The sequence below is a fragment of the Neopelma chrysocephalum genome, unplaced genomic scaffold, assembly GCF_003984885.1.
Source record: "Neopelma chrysocephalum unplaced genomic scaffold, ASM398488v2 Primary Assembly neopelma1_75, whole genome shotgun sequence".
In the NCBI taxonomy this organism is placed as follows: domain Eukaryota; kingdom Metazoa; phylum Chordata; class Aves; order Passeriformes; family Pipridae; genus Neopelma; species Neopelma chrysocephalum.
This window is the reverse complement of record NW_020897736.1, coordinates 13,153,960-13,167,303: the sequence shown is the minus strand read 5'-3', so window position 1 is coordinate 13,167,303 and position 13,344 is coordinate 13,153,960. Positions and strand designations below refer to the sequence as shown.

The 13,344-nt window shown below is 43.4% G+C and overlaps 1 protein-coding gene across 2 annotated transcripts in view; it reads left to right on the top strand.

The window, feature by feature from the left end:
• Positions 1-13,344, top strand: part of MEGF11 (multiple EGF like domains 11) — a 269,339-nt gene that overhangs the window by 26,856 nt on the left and 229,139 nt on the right. The window lies entirely within an intron of this gene.

Sequence of the window (13,344 nt, the reverse complement as noted above, 5' to 3'; positions counted from 1 at the left end):
CCAGCAGGACTGTGTTAACTGTTTGTGCCCAGAGCCCAGCTCTGCACGTGCTCCAGCCCTTCTGCTTGCGTGAGAATTTATTGTGCATTACTTAACACGCAGCTCCAGTCAGATTTTCCAGCCAAAGTGTTTGGCTGCAACAACAAAGTTGTAATGTAATGCTGTAAAAATAGCATTTTTGTGTCTATATTCGGCCTCCCAAGGAATGGGAACTAAGACAGCCTGGTCTGCTGTCTTGGCTGAAAGTGGTGCTTCAAGGAGAATGTTCATGGCTATTACATGAGGGGTAATGACTTTGACTTTCAGAGTTTGCTGGGGAAGAGCCTCCTTTTCCCTCCTTGATGCACAAGGGGCTTGGTCTCCAGCTCTGGTTTCATGGGCATTTGTCAGAGAGCTGAATATTAATGAGAGACATGAGTCACTAATTGTGGAACATATGGTGACCCCCAAGGAAGAGCCACTACCTGGCCATCTGGGAAAGTTGTAGGAGACTGGAATAAAAATGTGTTTGTAGCAGAAATTTCTTCCCATAGGTGGGATATATTTTGGTCTAAAACAGTTTATGTCACTTGTATATTTTTTCCACCCATAGTGGAAGCTTTGCTTTTCCATAACTGTGGCACGGCAGGCACAGAGTCACAGTGACTGATTTTGGTGAAGTGCCCCTGTGTGGTGGGTAACACTCATGCAGAGATGTGGCTGAGACTCTTCAGTGTCTCAGTTCTAACTGCAAAACCCTCTGGAGAGGTGGAGAGGGTTGGGGTTGTTTTTCTGGAGAAGATAAGGCTCTGGGGTGACCTAACTGTGGCCTCCCAGTACCTCAAGGAGCAGACAGGGAAGATGGAGAGAGGGACTTTTTATATGAGGGGACAAGGAGAACGGCTTCCCACTGCCAGAGGGCAGGGAGAGATGGGATATTGGGAAGGAATTCTTCCCTGTGAGGGTGGGGAGGCCCTGGCACAGGGTGCCCTGAGAAGCTGTGGCTGCCCCATCCCTGGAAGTGTCCAAGGCCGGCTTGGATGGGGTTTGGAGCAACCTGGGCTAGTGGAAGGTGTCCCTGCCCATGGTAGGGAGTGGATGAGATGATCTTTAAGGTCCCTTCCAACCCAAACCATTCTGGGATTTTATGGTCTGATTCCAGGAAGTCCCACACTGAGGTGATGGAAAAAGGGTCTCTTTAGGAATCCATTTCACAGCAAGATGACAGAAAATTGTGTCTCGTGTGTGTTCGTCCTGAGAGCGAGGGAGAGCTGGGGTTGGAGTGAGGATCACTCATGGCAGGGACACAGGGTTTGCAAGGATATCACAGAGCTTTTCTTCCACAACAGTGGACACTAGTCAGCAAAATAGTTACTGAAGGGCTCCCTGTGTGCTGAACATTGAGCCCCTGAAAGATAAGCACAGACTGAACTTTGCTCAAACTGCCCTGCAGGAATTTCAGGAACATTTCCATGCCTGGGACCCTCACTGTGTGCTCTGAGTGAGCCTCTCTCTCCATCCTTTGCTGAATCAGGGTATTAAGTTTTCAAGGAAAATTAAAATAGATTCCCTGAGAATGATGTAAATCTTTATGGTCACAGCATTGCACAAAGCAAAGGGAATATCCTGGTAATGAAAGTACCTTGTAACTCGTGGAATGAACAAAGTCCCCAAAAATGGTTATTACCTGCTGTATTTTCTGCTTTGGATTATTGGAATAGAATTACTGAGAATTAAGTTGTATAAAAGACATTTTCTTTTTTATTTTCATAATTATTCTGTCACCCACATAAAACTTCTTTTCTATCTGGAAATAGTCTTGGTTGGGACTGAAAATTGCTGTAGGTTGAGTAAAACCAGTCTAATTGAGATTCATAAATCCACTTTTTAACAAGTACAATTAGGAATAGTTATTAGAGACCAGCTGGAAAACATTAGGGATGAAGATTTACCATAGGAGGTTTTTTATGTGTTTGAGACATTGTTTGATACCAAACCCTAAATTAGATCACCAGAGAAATGAACCTGCTATTTAAAATCTAATTTGTACACAGAAAGTTAATTCTGAATATTCCTATTGATAAAAATTTTATTATTAGGTCTTGTTAAACTGCCTGTTTTTAATGGAAGTCTGACTTTTACAATGCTTTTCCTATAATTAAAATATGAGGAGTAGCAACTTGATTATATTGAGTGCATTTGTGTCCAGTGGCTGTGTAATAAACTTCAGTGCAAGTCAATTCTATTATCTGTTATGATTTTTGAAAGTAGAGAAGTTTATTGGGCCTAATTCCAGCTCAATTCCAAGGAATTGTTCAGTTAGTGCCTTTTGGATTAACATTTTAGGAACCTAAGCACAGGTTTTCAAACACATTCACACGCAGCCACTTCAATATCTGAGACTCAAGTTTTTCAATTCTGTTTCAGAAAAAAGAGAAAAGTTATTTATTTATTAAGACTTTATTAATTTTTTCATTATTATACCAGTTATTCTAATAAATAATTAGTGTTGCCTATGTATAAAAATCACTCCTTAACAGAGGAAATTATGGGAAAGTCCTTTTTCAAACTTTTGGTGGAGTTTTCACTTCACTCCTGTTGCAATTCAGGTTTTATGTGGAAAGTGCTGTTGCAACAAAGAGAGAAAGCTTTTAGTCTAATTGAACTGAGTGTCTTAAAACAGCATCTCATCAGTCAACTTTGAGGGGTTTTTTTTCTTATTTGTGGTTAATTGTATTTCCCTCCTGGAAAATCGGACAAATCAATGTAAATGCAAGAAGATAATTATGATTATTTTTTTTTTAGGATAAATAGGTAAGCCATGTTTGCTGTAATAAGGCCTCTGTGAACAATCCAAATCAAGGATGTAAATTCACTGCACTCAAATGTTTTCCCATTGATAAATTTGCCACATTTCTTGCTCCTGTAATTAAATTGTGCCTGCAGAGCAGGCAGGGCGGTGCAGGAGGTGTCACGTGGATCTTTAGTGCTCTGCTGATTAAGATCAGCTCGTTTCCATCCCATTGGGCTGATTTGTTATGATCAAACAAAAACATGTTCAACAGAAAGGAAATGATGGAGCCAAATTCTGTCCTGGGTAAGTTTGAGACTCAGCGGTTTTCCCGGGATCCCATGGATGAGCTGAGCAGGGAAGTTGCCAAGTGTTGTCTTTCAGCTGGGAATGCTCTGGCAGAGTCAGAACTGGCACCCAGGAGGGTGTGGATGGACCTGTGGGACACCCTCAGTACCACGGGGAGTTGTTTGGTTGGGGACGGCAGGGTTTGGCACATGTGGGGGTGTGTGGTATCCCTGTGGCCAGGATCTGGGAGATAAGGGCTCAGGAAGAGCCAGGGAAGCTGGGGGGGAATGTCCAAGGCCAGGAAGCTGGGGAGGAGACCAAACTGTCCATGAGTTAAGTGCCACTTCTTTTTTAAATAATGTTTGTAGTCCCAAGCCCATGCAGGCAGCCCGAACTTTTCCAGTTTCCATGTTCTGTGCACAGATCCCAGTCCCTGCTGCCTCTTTTGTTCCTCTGCTCTTCAAATCCCTGCACAACAATCAGTTCCTGGCAGGGTGGGAGTGAGGCTTTCTCCTTTCTGTCAGCTCACTCCTACAACCCTTTCCTTGGGAAGTACAAGTGAAGGGAAAGAGCAAATCTGTGCCTCCTCTGTGGGAAGCACGAGGACTGGCTCCAATGTTTGCTGGCAGCAAAGGGAGGGAAAATTGGGATTTTTAGCTGGCTTTTGTCTCTCTGCACGTGTAACTCAGCTCAGGCTCTAGCCCAGGAGGAAAGTGCCCCACTGCAGAGACTTTGGTCATCAGTATTTTTGTGCCCAACTTTCTGAGCTGGGTTATCACCTCAGAAGGTGGTTTTATTTGTCAGGCAATGAGATTGTCTCGTGCTCAGTCCAGAGCCATTTATATCAGGCGATTAATTACCACTTTTTGTTCCTTCCAAGTTTACTTTTGAAAGAATTGCATTGCCAGGGGCTTTCTATTTTTGGCAAGACTAGTGCAGAGCCAGGATTGGGGGCCACACATCCATCCATACCTGCCACATCCCTGCAGGGGTTTGCCTGATTCCTCGTGGAATCCTGTGGAGGCAGTTAGCACAGGGATGAATCCCAGGGAAAACCTGGCCTTGTCATTCATGGAAAGCAGAGGTGTGAAGACTTTGCTCATCATCTGCCTGGAACTCCAGAAAGTGGGATTCTCAATGTAGAGATTTTCCGATTCCCAGCCCTTGAGTCTCTGTGATTTTTTTTTTGCCACTGAAAAGGGAGTTTGAGACCTGAATTGGGACCGTTGAGGGTTTGTAACACGAAAAGTGGCATTTGGGATTCCAAATCACAAATCACACAGCAGGGGTGTTTGCTGCTCCCACTCCATGTGTAAATGGGCAGATCCAAAGTGCTTTATAGGGATATTTTAGCTCAGCATCAACACAGCAATAGGCCAGAAAATAGGATGTGTATGATCTATATGCCTGTGATCTGTGTTTAAGAAGACTAATCACACATTTCAGAACATTTAGAGTTAAAAGCAGTCATTTCTGGTGCCTTTTTTGTTTCCTACACCCAGAACTGTCAAGGAATCTGGTAGGATTTGGGCCTTTTATTACTTTGAGCTGGGACTTCTTGAGAGTAGGGGTTGGTTTGGTTCCCTGGACTGTGTCTAAAACAAGAACCTTCCCTTCTGGCCCTGCAGCCACTTGGACAAGCAAATTGCTGATAAGAAGTTGATAATGTTTTAGTTTATACTAGTATGTTCTTTTTAGAGCTAAAAAGCTGATGTAATTCAACAGAGACACCATTAACTTGAGCAAATTTAAACCAATTCTGTAAGAGAGCATGAAACTCATCCCATGATTTGATTTTGCTGCTGCATTTTCAATCTGGTTAGCAGATAACTCAATAACATTTTCCAGTCAGCTTCAAATTAAATGCAAAAAAATCTTTTTTCTTCAACTGAGTAACTTCTAACTTGGAAATGGCCAGAAATATCCTCCCCTGAACATCCTGTACCTGCAGGAGATTTTGTGCCTCATACAAGGGCTGTGTTTAGGGCCACTGGTAAAAGAATAAGGTTTTTGTCTCAGAAGAGTCTGAAACTGTGAGAGTACTTCCCTTAATCAACTCCCTTACAGAACTTACAAAGCACTTTAAGTTTTTCTTATTTTTACCTTGTATTTTAGCCTTCTTTTGATATGAATTCCCAATATTTTACTGGAAGTTTATCAACAGAAATTCTGTATATTCCTCTGCTGTTTGTGTCTCCAGATATTCCTTCTTCCAGTGCTGTGGCCCCTTGTGTCCCCCACACCCCCTGAGCCCTCCCAGGCTTTACGATGCTCTTTACAAAGTTAAATTTCGTCCCGGTCTGCTCTGATGATTTTATTGCCTCCCTGACTTCTTCAGTGACATGGAGGAAATGAGCATTTAGGACAAAAATAAGGAAGGGACCTCAAAGCCCATCTCATTGCACCCCCTGCCATGAGCAGGGACAGCTTCCATAGCCCAGGGTGCTCCCAGTCCCATCCAACCTGGCCTTGGTGACATGAAACAATTCCCAGGGTTCTCTCCCAGGATGGAAGTGCCTGGAAGCCAGGGCTGGGTGAAGGAGCCAAGAGCATTAATCCCAGGAATGCACCTGCTGCAGTGATGGACTGGTTAGAACTGAGTTTGCTGACCATCCAAACTGCTTTAGGTGGGAGATTCCAGGTGGGAATGTGCCACGACTGAAGATATTCCTCTTCTTTGGAGCACTGCTCTCATTTTATCACAGACTTTTGGCTCAGTAATCAAACTCAGCCCAGTAGAAGACAGAAGGTCTCATCCTGCTGGGGCCAAGTTTACATCCAGAATTCCTTTTAATACATCATGAAGAAAACACACCACTTGTGTGTTTTCACACACTCAGAGCCTCAGCCTGAATATTAAAAATCCATTCCTGCTGCAGTTGTACATGTGTTTATCCATCATCAGAACATGGAAAAGCATATTTTCCAGTCATTTAAAATACATTAGTCAAAGGCTGGACTGGTTGTCTTCATTGACCTCATGTTTTTAACAAACAACTGGTTATTTGGATATAAATGTAGCAGTGACTGGCAAGATGAGCACAGAAGATTTACATCTTTTATAGCTGCTGTTGGAAATGAGGCCATACTTTGTAGGGATAATTTACAGTGAATTATCTTCGAACCATCCTCTGAAACCTTGGAATGCTTTGAATGATGCTGTTCTGGTCAGCATTAAGAACTATTTCAAATTGAAAACCTCCATTATGTGAGAGAAATCTTGAGGAAAATTACACTCTTGTGCAGTTCTTCGTGTAATTAGAAGGACTGTTCTCAGATCTGTGAGCAGGGGAGTTTGGGGAGAAAATAGGAGATAGATACACACATACAGATGTCTATAAAACAAGCTCTGTGTGTGTATTTATATAAAAATTTGATTATTCAATGTATTTTTTGGAGTTTTGATTCCATAGGTATTTCTTTCATCTGGTTAAAGAAAGGGCACTTTTTTCTATATTGCTGATAAAAAATAAGTATAACATAATCATACATATCCATAGTAAGTATATGTTCAGATATGAGTGGTACAGCACATGTGACAGCAAGTGGAATATCAGCAGCTTCCTGGAGGTTTTTGAGTCAGTATTTAATTGTAGGATTAATGTACATTCACATGGCTTTTTCTAAGGACATGGCAGAATAAAAAACCCCAAACTATACAAATACAAGAATTGTTACAGAGGTAAATGTGCCCACGATGACTTTGTTGAATAATTTCAGATCACAGTGAGAATATTTCTCAAATTTATATCACCAAGCTGTGCTGTGATCCTGAAAATGTTTATTTGGTTACCAAAAGCTCTTGCTCTGAAGCTGCTGGTGGCATTATGTTCATCCCTAAAGGTTCTCTCTGAGTCCCTCTGACCCCACACCCAGGGAGGGTTTGCAGACCCTGAGTGTGGAACTGTGACCCCAGGGCTGGACAGACACAGGTCGGGATAACCCAGAAACACTTTCTGTTGAGGGAGCTGCCTCCTCCCCCTCTGACAATCACCACCAGATGTTGGTAATTCCCAAGAAGGCTTGGTAGGCACTGCCTGCTTGAGTCAGTTCTTGCTGCTCCTGCTCTTGCTGGAATGTCATTCAGCATCAGATCTCGCTCCAGTTCAGTGCACAGCAAAGATTGCACTGTTGTTGTTTGGAAGCATCTTTTTTCCTGGGGCAAAAGCACCACATTCTGTAGGGTTGGCAAAAGCTCCTGTTTTGTCTCTGTAGCCAGCAGGCCTCGCTGCTCCCACCCTCTGCTGGGCTCCAGTCTGTCAGAGGCACCAGTGCCCCACTTTTTCCTGGGGAAGCCACCTCGAAATGCCTTTGAGAACAAAGGAACAGCCAAAGCCACGTGGCTGTGTCAGAGCAGGCTGGACACAATCTCTGAGGCTGGGGTGAGACTTCAGGTAGGATGTCCCACGAGGTTTTTTTCTCTTGGAACAAGGATAGAAGAAATTTAGTGAATCTCCATTTATGTTGGGGCAAAACTTACCCTAAGGCAGCAGCTCAGGGAAAAAAGTGTAACAGGAAAACCAGAGAGGAAAGTGAGCTGGTGATTCTTTTGTTGTATCTCCTTCAGCAGATGTTCTCACTCTTATTCCCCATTTCAAGATGGGAAATACTTTGTATTATTTATAATTGATATGTTATTCCCTGTTCCAAAATGGGGAATGCTCAGACACTCCCAGATTAGTCCATACAGGTTCTGAGGAGGGTCCAGTCTGAGTGAGGGAGTGTAAACCCTGACAGGGGGACTCTCTTAGATTGGATTTTTGACAATACTTTGGAATGTGTAGGTCTATGGTAAGGCACTTAAATATGTGTTTATTTTTAATAAACCCTGAAGTCCTGTTGATTTCAAAGGGAAAAGTGTAAATTAGTGAACCCCTGAGCTGGACTCTGATATACACAGAATCTGCCTTTGGAGAGGTCTTTGCCAGCTGAACCATCCAAAATGCATCAAGAAATCCCAAGGCCACAGAAAAGATTTACAGAAGATGTAACTTTAAAATCATAATATCTTAACTGAATAATGGAACTGCACCATCAAGCTGCTTGAAGTTTGTTTATCCTTTGTTTCACACACCCTCTCCAAAAAAACATGTGCTCAGGATCTGATCTACCCTTGGCTTGCCTGAGCACAGTGTGATAAAGAGCAGCTTCCTGCAAAATCTCTCCATCTCTTTATGTTGAAAGGACATTAATTTATGATTCACATTCCTCTTGTTCCATCACTTTCCCTGGTTTGTGCCTCGAACACACGGAGGGACGTGGGAGCTCCACTGCATCACCTGGAGGTAGGAACTCCCCAGGCCTCTCCAGCAGGGAATGCTGGAACCTCTGCTGGGAAAGGGGCAGGGAACTGAGGTAGTTCTTGGACTCTAAAGAAATTACTACTGAAATTATGCACCAAGTCCTGGGCTCAGTGATCCCAGCCCAAAGCCTTTCTGAGCCTTATAATGGTTCTAATGATCAGAACATGTTGGAAACTGTGATATATTTATTAGTATCTTCCCCATAATTAATCCTCTTTACAGTATTACTGGTCCTCTTTTTTCAGGGCTGCTGGTGGGGGATGACCTTGTCTTTCTTCCTCTCAGCACTGCCCATACACGTCTCTTGTAGAGCCATAAATCCTCGGCACTGCTGGCAGACAAGAACAGATGATTCTGTCCTATCTGGTGCATTAATGTACCAACCAGCAGAACCCAAAGCACAAAGGGAGCCTTGTTGATTGTGTCACCCAGAGGCAGCAGGCAGGAAGCTGAGGGACAATACTGGGCATTTAATTCACAGATGAGCAACTTGTGATCTTGCAAATCTTTCTACGTTTGCTTTCCTATAATTCTGATGAGGCTTCTCTGGCTGCTGCACCACCCGTGGGTTGCTCTGTGTGCAGCACATCCCCTTGGTGTGTCCCCTGGTTAGAAAGCTAAGCAGAGCTTTGCTAAGCAGAGATTTGGAAGAATCATAGAATCAGCTGGGTTGGAAGGGACCTCCGAGATCATCGAGTCCAACCCTTGATCCAACCCCGCTGTGGTTCCCAGCCCATGGCACTGATGCCACATCCAGTCTCATCTTAAAAACCTCCAGGGACGGAGAATCCACCACTTCCCTGGGCAGCCCATTCCAATGGCTGATCACCCTCTCTGGAAAGAAATTCTTTCTAATATCCAACCTAAACCTCCCCTGGCACAGCTTAAGACCGAGCCCTCTTATCTTGCTGAGAGTTGCCTGGGAAAAGAGACCAACCCCCACCTGGCTACACCCTCCTGTCAGGGAGTTGTAGAGAGTGAGGAGATCTCCTGAGCCTCCTCTTCTCCAGGCTGAACAGCCCCAGCTCCCTCAGCCTCTCCTCACAGGACTTGTGCTTGAGTCCCTTCACCAGCCTTGTTGCTCTTCTCTGGACCTGCTCCAGGACCTCAATATCTTTCCTGACTTCAATGACTCCTGAATTTTTTACTTTTTCAGCTCGTGTTCTCAGCTGAAGTGCAGGAGAAAGTGTGTTCTCCTTTTATGTGCTTTGTTGGTGTCATCTTCAGACCATCTGGAAGTGGCCTGTGGAAAAGGATCGAGGAGTTTGCCAGAGACAAAACTCTTCTCTCACCCAATTTCTATCTGCATTTATTGGCGATTTACTATGCTGTAAAATGGCCTCATTTTCACCCTAAAGTACTGTGCTCCCTTCTCAGGGAAAGAAAAATCTTCAAGAGCAGATTTCAGATTTATAAGTGGAGGAAAGGCTGAGACTTGATTTGCTCCAGGTTATACAGAAAATCAGTGTCAAGTCCCAAGCAGGACCACTCAGATCCCCTAGACCCAGTCCAGGTGATCAGGTTATTAAACACTGTTTTAGGAAATAAGCAGGATGTTTTTTCCCTCAGTTCCTTGCAACAGTTTGTATTTTATTGAGAACACCCAGCTCAATGAAAGCACGTGCTTTTAGGGAACGTTCCTGGCATAGAAATATGTTGTCGATGCTCTATTGATCCACCTGCACAAGCCAGTTCAACAACACAGGGTAACTTTAATTCCTTGTGATAGTTTGCTCTTTCTGCACTGGCTCTTCTGATCTTCAGAGGCTCACTCTTCATGTCTGATTAGGTTTGTAATTCTGATATTATCTTCTCCTGTGGTGTCACGTTCAGATATCTGTTAGAGAAACTCTGTAAAATCTTTATCTCCCCCTCCCTTCCGATAGATTTCACCAATGCAGAGCCTTAACATCTTTTAAATCCTTTCTTAAAAATATTATTTACCTTCCTTCCAGCACAGGAGCTGTGGGGATTTTAGGCTGTGTGTTGAAGTGATAGAGTTTGTGCAAGAGCAACTTTGCACTCCATTCATTCAGCTTTGTCTTTTTTTCCCCCCTCATGCTCATGTCCATGTAACAAATAGTTGCTGTTTCCTTCTCAAGAGAGCAGATGGTTAAAATAAAAGCAGGCGAAGATCAATGTGTAGTTTCTGGTGTAACTTGACATCCTGGCCTAAATGGTGCTTTTGTCTCCTGACACAGCACTTCTGTTATTTCATTTCCTCTGAATATTATATCATAACAAATGTGGTGCTTCTTGCAGCGTGCTTTAATGTGGAAATCCCAGTGTTAGAAATCAATGGAGTTAATTAGTAGTGATGAATGAGGGAACATTAATTGCCAGACTGGCCATTAGGATTGCAGGAGGTCACGGGGCTGTCGGAGGGGTTTAACTGTGCAGCCTCAAAAGTCAATTCAGCTTGTTGCCCTGTGTGCAGTTGGGTCAGTTTTATGATAGTGCTAATTAAATACCTCGAATAGAAACTATTAATGAAGGATAAAAGTTACATATCTGCAAAAATACATCAGTGTATCAATTGTTAAATTAACACAATGATTGTCCCACTCTGTAATGGGGGGTCACAGTTGACTTCATTAGAATTATTTGAATTTACCACGGTGTGACTGAAATAAAAAAACCCTGTCAATTGTGATTTATTTGCTGACTTGCTGTGCCTCAGATTCCTCTTACTATTCACTGAGTAACTCTACAGATAAACAACCAGGGGATGAAAGTCACTGTTTTCCCCCTTCCAGTCCCTCGGAGCAACGAGGCAGATCTGGGCAGTTATTGGTGTGCAGGGGTGGAACAGACACTGGCTCTGTGAGCAACTAATCCTGATTTTTTCATTATCATTTCCTGTCTTGGTGTTGTGCTGGGCTCTCACCCAGCGTGACTGTGGCAAAGTTTGATAATGTCACAGAGCTTTAAAAGGCAACCCTTCCCTTTCATTATGTCAGGAAAGGAGGAGAATGCCTAATTCCAAAGAAAACCCTTTTCTTCTTGCATGACATAACCTCTCTCATGTTTGAAAGTGGAGTGCCAGGAGTTGAATTGCTTTGCTATTTAATCTTTACTAGAAACAGCCCAATTTAGCCTTTGGAAGGGGGGGGAGTTGGAGAACAGCAACAAACAGAAATCCACGACTGTCTTTGTGGTCCAGCTCACTGTTAATGGCCCCGGGGCAGGCCAAGCTCTTGCTCAGAGCACAGCAGGTTTTTATTTACCAACAGAGGGCTTTTGGTCTTTGTGGCATCACGCTTTCCTGCTTTTACACAAAACAGGAACAAAGCTTGTGTTCACTTGATGAAATGCAAACTGACTTCCACTAAAAAGCAAACTCTTGCCCTCGCAGTGGGTTGAGTTACTTTGCAAACTGAGTCGAGGTTACTGAGTTTGAGTTTAAGAATCTGACAAGTTATCAGATATTCTAAGGATTCTGATAAATATTTGGGGTTTTTTTCTTTATATCTCCAGTTAAAACAGTTGCCTGATATCTTTCAGCCAATCTATTTGAGTGGAAGGGCATATTCACCCTCTGTAAATGAACCCTTCCCGTGGCAGCAGTTGGGCTGGGTGAGCTGCTGCCTCAGATCCAGAATTAAGGATTTGTTTTGAAGGAGCCCAGCTCAATGTGATCAGGTCACAGCTGGAACACAGAAATACTAATGCAGAAATTATAACTTGTTCTTGTGGCCTAAATTAGTTGGCAAAGTATCTGGAAATTAAGGAATCAACATGCTTCAATTATTTGCTGGTTTGGAAAAATCTTCCTGTAGCTACTACACATGTCCCAGCTCCCACCTCGTGGAAGAGCTGTCCTTCCCACAGGCTGGATCAGCAGGAAAAGCCCCAGCCAGGTTTTCCCATCAGGCAGGGGAAAAAAAAAAAAGGTTGTGAGCTGAAATTTCAGAGATCTCTCATCTTTTCCCTTTCCTTATTTAAAAAAGATAGCAAAGGAGAAAGTTAAATATAAAAAACATTCACATAATACTAAGAGCAAAGAAAGTCAGGATTGGGAAATAAAACAGTTAAACCTATATGTTGAGTTGCACCTAAATGATCTTTGAGATCCCTTCCAACCCAAGCCTTTTTATGATGATTTCTATGAATCTATGATTTTTAATTTCTGATTTTAACTTCCATTCCCTGCAAATGGGTGTGTCCAGTCCCCTGCCATTCCCAGGGAATGACATTTAATCTCAGTGCATTAGAACTTGTCTGAAACTGTCCTGTAAGTATTATAATGAATTAATTAGAATGGACATTTTTAAACCAATCAATTTTGATGTAATTGTCATGTTGGTGTTTAGAACAATGAATCCCAAACAGCTTTTGTTTTATTTATATCAAATGCCAATATCTTAAAACAGTTTCTCTGAGCACCAGAGGGTTTCCTTCTGCGTGGGGAATTATCCTGGGCCAAGCTTTGTTCCATTCTTTCCTGGTTCCAAATGCACCAGACCCAGGAGTGGCTGTGAGAGCAGCGAGGGGCCAGGTGGGAGAAGTGCCATGAACTTCTTCCTTCTCCTCCTGAAGGCAAAATCTGTCTTCTTTGGCTCTTGAGACTCAGCTCTTCTGGTGATGCCTCCCACAAGCTCGTTTTGAGTAGGATGATCGTGTGGCACAACACTGAGGGACCGAGGAAGAAACTTTTGGAGACACCTCTTGTGTGTAGGAACAAAGTATGGAAAGCTAAATTTCCAAGTTTAGGGCTTGGAGCAGATCTTCGTTGTGGATGTGCTTTGGTTTTAGGCTTGTGAGCTGCCCCACAGATCCCATGGAACAGGCACTGCAGGTTCCTGATCCAGCCATGATCTCTGGAACAGGGATTGCAGGTTCCTGACCCAGCTGTGATCTCTGGAACAGGGATTGCAGCTTCCTGCCCCAGTCCTGGTCTCTGGAATAGGGATTGCAGATTCCTGCCCCAGCTGTGGTCTCTGGAACAGGGATTGCAGCTTCCTGACCCAGCTGTGATCTCTA